The sequence below is a fragment of the Zeugodacus cucurbitae genome, chromosome X (genome assembly GCF_028554725.1).
Source record: "Zeugodacus cucurbitae isolate PBARC_wt_2022May chromosome X, idZeuCucr1.2, whole genome shotgun sequence".
NCBI classification, from domain to species: domain Eukaryota; kingdom Metazoa; phylum Arthropoda; class Insecta; order Diptera; family Tephritidae; genus Zeugodacus; species Zeugodacus cucurbitae.
Window position 1 is genome coordinate 4361103 of NC_071672.1, and position 7240 is coordinate 4368342.

A 7240-nucleotide genomic window follows, 5' to 3' on the forward strand; every position below is an offset into this window, starting at 1 on the left:
CCTCAGATGTAGACATACATAAAATCAAAAATGAAAAAGCTGAAACTGGAGATCAAGAAGTCGAGAGCAATATTCTCGCCAATGAGCAAATAACCAGGCATTTTTCTCCTCCGGCAGACCCACATTTTGGAGAAATGTGGGAAGCTGGCGTTACCGATCAAACATGCAAACTTTCAACGTTATTAAAATGCGGGGACACCAACTACTGTACTACAACATTCGAAGACATCACTTCAATCAACATACAAATATATAAAATGCAAAGCGACATCAATCCGAAGCTGGACCCGATCGTGAAAACCATAAAGGAAATTGCAGAAGACCAATTAACTACTCTTCAAATAAGTAAAATATTCGACAAAGAAGAGCAGAGAAAGCTGCGAGAAGGCCTTGAGAAGATCAGCAACAACGTACTAAAATTAATATTATTCAATATTTATAAAATTTATACAGTCCACTAATTTTATATAATAATTTCTTTACCTCGGCAATATGTTCAAATAACATTGAACATGCATTCTTTTATGCCTTAGCAAATCCGAGGAGCTACATATAAAACAAGATACAAGAGAAAGTGAGAAAAGTGACGTGACGTGTTTTTCTGGTGCTCCGCTTATGGCACCAAGTACAATAGGAAAAAATACGAAATTAGTTCCTAAGTGCGCGAAAATACACACAGCGCCCACAGCATCACAGCAAAAAATCGAAACTGGTATTAATATAGAAGCGGTGAGTGTTAAATCACTTATAAATATTTATTTAATTGTGCGAAGGTTCACAGAAAAGGGAAATAGCGAAGAGCGCATTATCTCTCGCTCTCCCTGTGGATACCTTCTTGGATCCCACGATCCACAATCCACTCGAAGAGAAATTCCTGGGGATTTCATCCTGAGGAATTTCCGAGTATCACCTGTCCAAGTGTATTGCTGTAGAATTAGCTGGGGAAATGTCAGCTAAATCCAAAGCAACGTACACCATCACTGGTAACAAGGAGGATTGTAGCCCGTTTACAAGGAGCAACAAAACCCCCCGATCGCCTGATCGACAAAGCGTAAAGACACTTAAGGTTACTGCATCAACAACGCACAATGTGACCCCATCGATTGCGGTTTCACGCGAGGTGGCCCCTTTGGACAATGTCCCAATAGCAACTACTATCGCCAGCGTAGCCGAACTGACGCCAACCCAAGGCACTACTAACAACGAAATTGTAAGTGTAAGTGAAGGAGAGAGCACGCTCTCCGCCCTAGGCACTCTCATCGACGAGTTAATCTTGCTCACGCATGGCCAAAAGCAAAGGCACGTAAATCAACACATGAAAAACATAATCGATAAGATTTCGCAATTGCAAAAACAAGCAATAACAGAGGTTAGAGAGTCGGCAATGCATCCGATCGTTCAGGCGAAAAGAGGTCGCACTGCACTCATTGATGAACCAATGACGGAGGAGCAGGCCCAACAACAAAACAAACGATCTTGTATCAACTCACCAAAAACACGAGCAAGAACAAATTTAATTAGTCAGTTTAAACGACCAACAATAGTAAATGATGTCGCTAACATTGAAAGGTTTGAAGGCACTGAAAAGTCTCCACTAAGCACGCAGCCAATGAAAGGGCCGGATATTAACAAAGCAAAAACCAACCCAATGGATGAACAGTGGAATATAGTAGCTAAGAAAGCCAATAAGAAGTCCGTAAAACTGCCAAAATCAAAACCGCAAGCGATATTGATCTCAAAAAGTGGGAATCTTACATATGCGGAGATTTTACGGAAAATTAAGTCCGATTCAACTCTCAGCGGATTCGGTAATATAGTCACGAAGATACGCAAAACGCAAAGTGGAGAAATGTTGCTACAACTTAGCGGGGCAGTGATGCCAACCGACTCTCAAGAAAATATGAGGAAATGCCTTGGTGACCAAGCCAATGTCAAACTCCTGACCCAGGAGACTCTACTCGAGTGCAAAGACTTGGATGAAGTCACAAACAAGGAAGAAGTTCTTTATGCCCTACAGAGACAGTTAGGAAATTCAGAGCTGACGATTGCGGCAATCAAGAGCTTAAGGAAGTCATACGGAGACACGCAAACAGCGCTCATTAAACTCCCTGTTGAGGCAGCTAGACAGCTTCTGCTGAATAAGAAGCTGAAAGTTGGTTGGGTAAATTGCCGTATAAGGGAATATAGACAACCACAAAGATGTTTTAAATGCCTTGATTTTGGGCACACTTCAAAAGCGTGCAAAAATGAAGACAGGTCCAGACTCTGCAGAAGATGCGGCGAAGGTGAGCATCAGGCAAAGGACTGCAACAACAAGCCCAAATGCCTGCTCTGCTTGAAAGCTGGTGCAAATGAAATCGATCACTTCACTGGAAGCGTCAGGTGCCCAGTTTACCAGAAAGCGGCTCAACAGATAACATGAAGTTTTTTCAACTTAACGCAAACCACTGTCAAGCGGCTCATGACTTGTTGTAACAGTCGGTTGCCGAAAAGCAAATCGATGTGGTCGTATTAAGCGAGCCATATAAAATCGAACAAGACGTAACCTGGATAAGCGACACACAAAATAAAGCAGTTATATGGAAATGTAACCCTAACTTCCCACAATTGGAATCACCCTTCTCATCCGATGGATTTGTTCGCACAGCTGTTAATAATATTAATATATATAGCTGCTACTTACCTCCCAGTATCAATGACGAAGAATATAAGCGTATTATCGATAATCTGGTGGCCGATGCTCGATGTAAAACAAAAGTAATAATAGCTGGCGATTTTAATGCCTGGGCTATCGAATGGGGATGCAAGAAAACCAATAGCAGAGGAAAGACCTTACTAGAAGCCTTTGCCTCTCTGGATCTTGAGCTCCTAAACGCAGGCAACCAATGCACATTCAACAAAGGTGGCCGAAAATCGGTGATAGACCTAACCTTTGTACACTCAAGTCTAGTTCGTGGATCTCAGTGGGAAATTAGTGACCATTACACCTTTAGCGATCACTATGCCATTATATTCGAGATAAATACTACACTCGCACGACAGTGTTTACCGACCCTGAAAAGAAGTACCTGGCGACCCAAAACGTTCGACCCAGACCTCTTTGAAGAAGTCTTTAGACCCACTTCTCTCATCGACAATTTGTTGTCGGCTAACGAAGCTGCTTCTTCAATTATGAGCTGTATCAAGAGAGCATGCGACGCTTCAATGTCCAAGCAATCTGTACGTAACCACCACCCTCCTGTGTATTGGTGGAACGATACAATTGCGAAACTACGTAAAGAATGCCAGCATGCAAGGCGCTTATACCAACGATCACGTGGTACCTCAGAGTATACTATCCTCCAAATACACTTTAAGAACAAAAGAAAATCCTTAAAACAAGCGATTAAGAAAAGTAAGCAGGAATGTTTCCTCAAAATGTGCGACGACGTTGAAAATAATGTTTGGGGACTCGCATATAAAGTGGTAATGGGAAAACTCCGAACTCGCGGACAAATGCCAACCACCCACTCAACAATCGGAAGAATAATTTCGGTACTCTTTCCAACCCGACCCCAACTCCAACAGGAGACCGTGAGAGTACAACAGAACCAAGGTATACCTGATGTTACGGATGAAGAAGTTCGAGAAGCAAGCGATCGGTTAAACCCATCTAAAGCCCCTGGACCAGATGGAATACCGAACATAGTGTTAAAAACAGCGATTGTCAGAAACATAGACCCATTCCGAACAATGTACAACATATGTATTCAAGAAGGCCGCTTTCCTAACATATGGAAAAGGTAGTACCTTATATTGCTGCCAAAACCTAACAAACCAATGACAGAGCCGTCCCACTTCAGGCCTCTCTGCATGTTAGACTCCGCGGGAAAAATTTTAGAGCGGATCATATACCAACGGCTAAACAAGGCAATAGACGATGCCGGTGGACTATCCCCAAACCAATTTGGATTCAGAAAGGCAAGATCCACAACTGCAGCGGTAACCCTAGTAAAGACCCTGGCTGAACGGGCTATAAGCGGAAAAAGATGGAAGGGAGGCACAATACAGTACTGTATGGTTGTAACCCTCGATGTTAAAAATGCATTTAATTCGGCAAACTGGCAGAGTATATTGACTGCACTAAAAAGCTTCTCCGTACCTCAATATCTTTACAACATAATTGTAAGCTATTTCGAGGAAAGAACTCTGAGATATGATACAAACAAAGGCAGACAAAAATACAAAGTCACTGGTGGAGTACCACAGGGGTCCGTACTTGGGCCTCTACTCTGGAACATAATGTACGACGGAGTACTACGACTCAAAGTACCCAAAAATGTTCACATCATCGGTTTTGCAGATGATATTGCTGTTGTTGTTATAGCAAAACACATTCACGATATTGTTATGATAACCAACAGGACAATAGCGTTAATAGGCGATTGGCTCGAAACTCACGGACTGACCCTAGCAGAGAACAACCGGCAGAAAAGTCCGCGAAGTTGCCACGTTTAGCACAAAGGGGGTGAACATTACTACACAACCGGCAATCAAATACTTGGATATTATTCTTGATGCAAGGATGTCCTTTAAGGAACACGTAGCTTATACATGCGAAAAAGCTACAAAAGTGTGCAGAGCTTTGACTCGTTTAATGCTCAATACTCGTGGGCCAAAGCAAAATAGAAGACGACTACTAGCTGGGGTACTTAAGTCCGTCGCTCTGTTCGGCGCCCAAATTTGGGGGAAAGCCCTCGAAATAAAATCATATCGTCGGGGCCTTTTCTCCACATATGCCACTTGTGCACTGAGAGTATGCTCCGCATTTCGTACAGTATCGGAAGACGCTGCTTTAGTTATTGCGGGCTTACACCCCTTAGACCTCTTAGCCAAGGAGTTTCAGTATGTGATGAATGATAGTTTACCACACACGACACTAAAAAGAAGTGCCAGGGCAGAAACGACCAATCACTGGCAAATACGATGGGAAGACAGCGGAAACGGGCGTTGGACATTTCGTTTGATCCCAAACATTGAACCTTGGTTATATAGAACGCATGGTGAAGTGGATTTCCACCTAACTCAAATCCTCACAGGACATGGATGCTTCAAAGCATATTTGAAACGATTCGGGCACGAAACTAACGATATATGTGATTATTGCGGAGGCGCAACCGTGGAAAATGTAGAACACACATTCTTCCATTGCCCGAAATATAACCATGAGAGGCAACATCTCAAATATTCGCTTGGTATAGACCCTACTCCTGATAACCTAGTAAACCAAATGGTCGAATCGGTAGAGAAATGGGAAGCAGTTTGCGAAGCTGCAGCCAGAATCATGAAATCACAACGAGCCAGCGAACAGCGGCGGAGAAGTGAGCTGTTAAATAGAACGAACAACTACGACTTGAACACACTAACACTGACGTGACGGGAAGGGTTGGCGACGAACAATGTACGAGGCGGGGTATTAGACCAACAGAGGTGGGGCCAAGTAAAAGTCAACTTGTGACTGAATGCATTTTGACCACCACGTACGTATGAGTGTAACTCAACCATCCTCCCGACGTAATACTTGACGGTGGTACCGGGGGGAACGGTACAAGACGGTAGGAGGTTTAGTTCGGATTAAAGTTCCACACTGACTTGGGGTTCAGGCTTTCGATGCTTCCTCCTCGTAAAAAAAAAAAACATATAAAACATAAATTTGTATACATAAATAAACACATAAACATATATGCATTAATATGCAACAAGCATACATTATATGTTGCACACATACATGCAACACACATACATTTATATGAAGCACGCATGCATCTATATGCAACACGCATGCACTCAACTATTAATAAACAAACATATTTATATGTATGCACAAGATAACCTATTGGTTAAAAAAATACATTTGGACAATTGCATGTGTGCATTTGAAATAACCCCTTATCGTGCAACATATAAAATATACATATAGACATACACACATACATATATAATTAGCTACTTAAGATATATTTAAAAATTGTATTTAAGCGATGACAAAATGAAAATAAAACTAGAATGAAATAATTTCTCAATAAGGCTAGACTATCACTTATTTTCCCCCACCAGCGGTAAGAAATATTTGACACAGCTAGTCTTAACACTATTAATATTATGGATTGAAAAATACAATCCAGTAATATACCATGTGCTTAAATTCTTTTAATTTACTAAAAGAATAAGCAACTAATTTAGCATAGTCTTACAACCCTCAACCATATGTAGTCCAAGCAGCACTTTAAAATTAATTAAAGTACATAACAGCATGGACTGCAATATGCGTTCAAAATGTCGATGTTCATGTGTCCTGCAGTTCACACGATGACGCACAGTTAGCTGCGTTCTTCATCGACCCATGAGCCGAGTGATCCACCGCTTAGAGTGATAATTTTTTGTTTATTTTAATTTAACGTCAAGAGTTTTTAATTTATTGAAAGAATAACAATTACATTTCGTTTTCGTATATTATATAAATTATTTTAAAACATCTTTCAATAAATTGTAATTTTCAACCCAAACATTTACAAGTTGCGCATGTCTTAGTCCAACAAAAACAGTAATTCCTTTTGTAATGCATTTTATTTAATTTCTATAAATTTTTAAGGAATTACACGTTAATGAGAACAAATTAACTTATCATTTATATTATTTTTATAAATAATAAGTACAACTATACATGTTTAAAGGTTTGTTGCGTTCAAATACAATGTATGCGATATAATTTTCATTATACTACAATACAAGGAGTACAAAAAAAAAAGAAAAAAAGAAAAACATTCAAATAAATGAATGAAAAGAAAAAAAAAGAAAATAATTTTTCTTTTTTATTCTTTTTTGTTTGTTTGTTTGTTTGTTTGTTTTTTTTTTATAATATTTACGGATAGGAACACAATAATGATCCTTCCGCAGGTTCACCTACGGAAACCTTGTTACGACTTTTACTTCCTCTAAATAATCAAGTTCGGTCAACTTTTGCGAAACAACCATGAAACAAAAGGCGTCACAGTGATCACGTCCGGAGACCTCACTAAATAATTCAGTCGGTAGTAGCGACGGGCGGTGTGTACAAAGGGCAGGGACGTAATCAATGCGAGTTAATGACTCACACTTACTGGGAATTCCAAGTTCATGTGAACAGTTTCAGTTCACAATCCCAAGCATGAAAGTGGTTCAGCGGTTTACCCGGACCTCTCGGTCTAGGAAATACACGTTG

General features: G+C 40.5%; 1 non-coding gene across 1 annotated transcript; it reads right to left on the reverse strand.

The window, feature by feature from the left end:
* Nucleotides 1-6232: 6232 nt before the first annotated feature.
* On the reverse strand, nucleotides 6233-6411 carry LOC128923216 (5.8S ribosomal RNA). The gene has a single exon (XR_008472227.1). It is a non-coding gene; the product is annotated as a 5.8S ribosomal RNA (ribosomal RNA).
* Nucleotides 6412-7240: the final 829 nt, after the last annotated feature.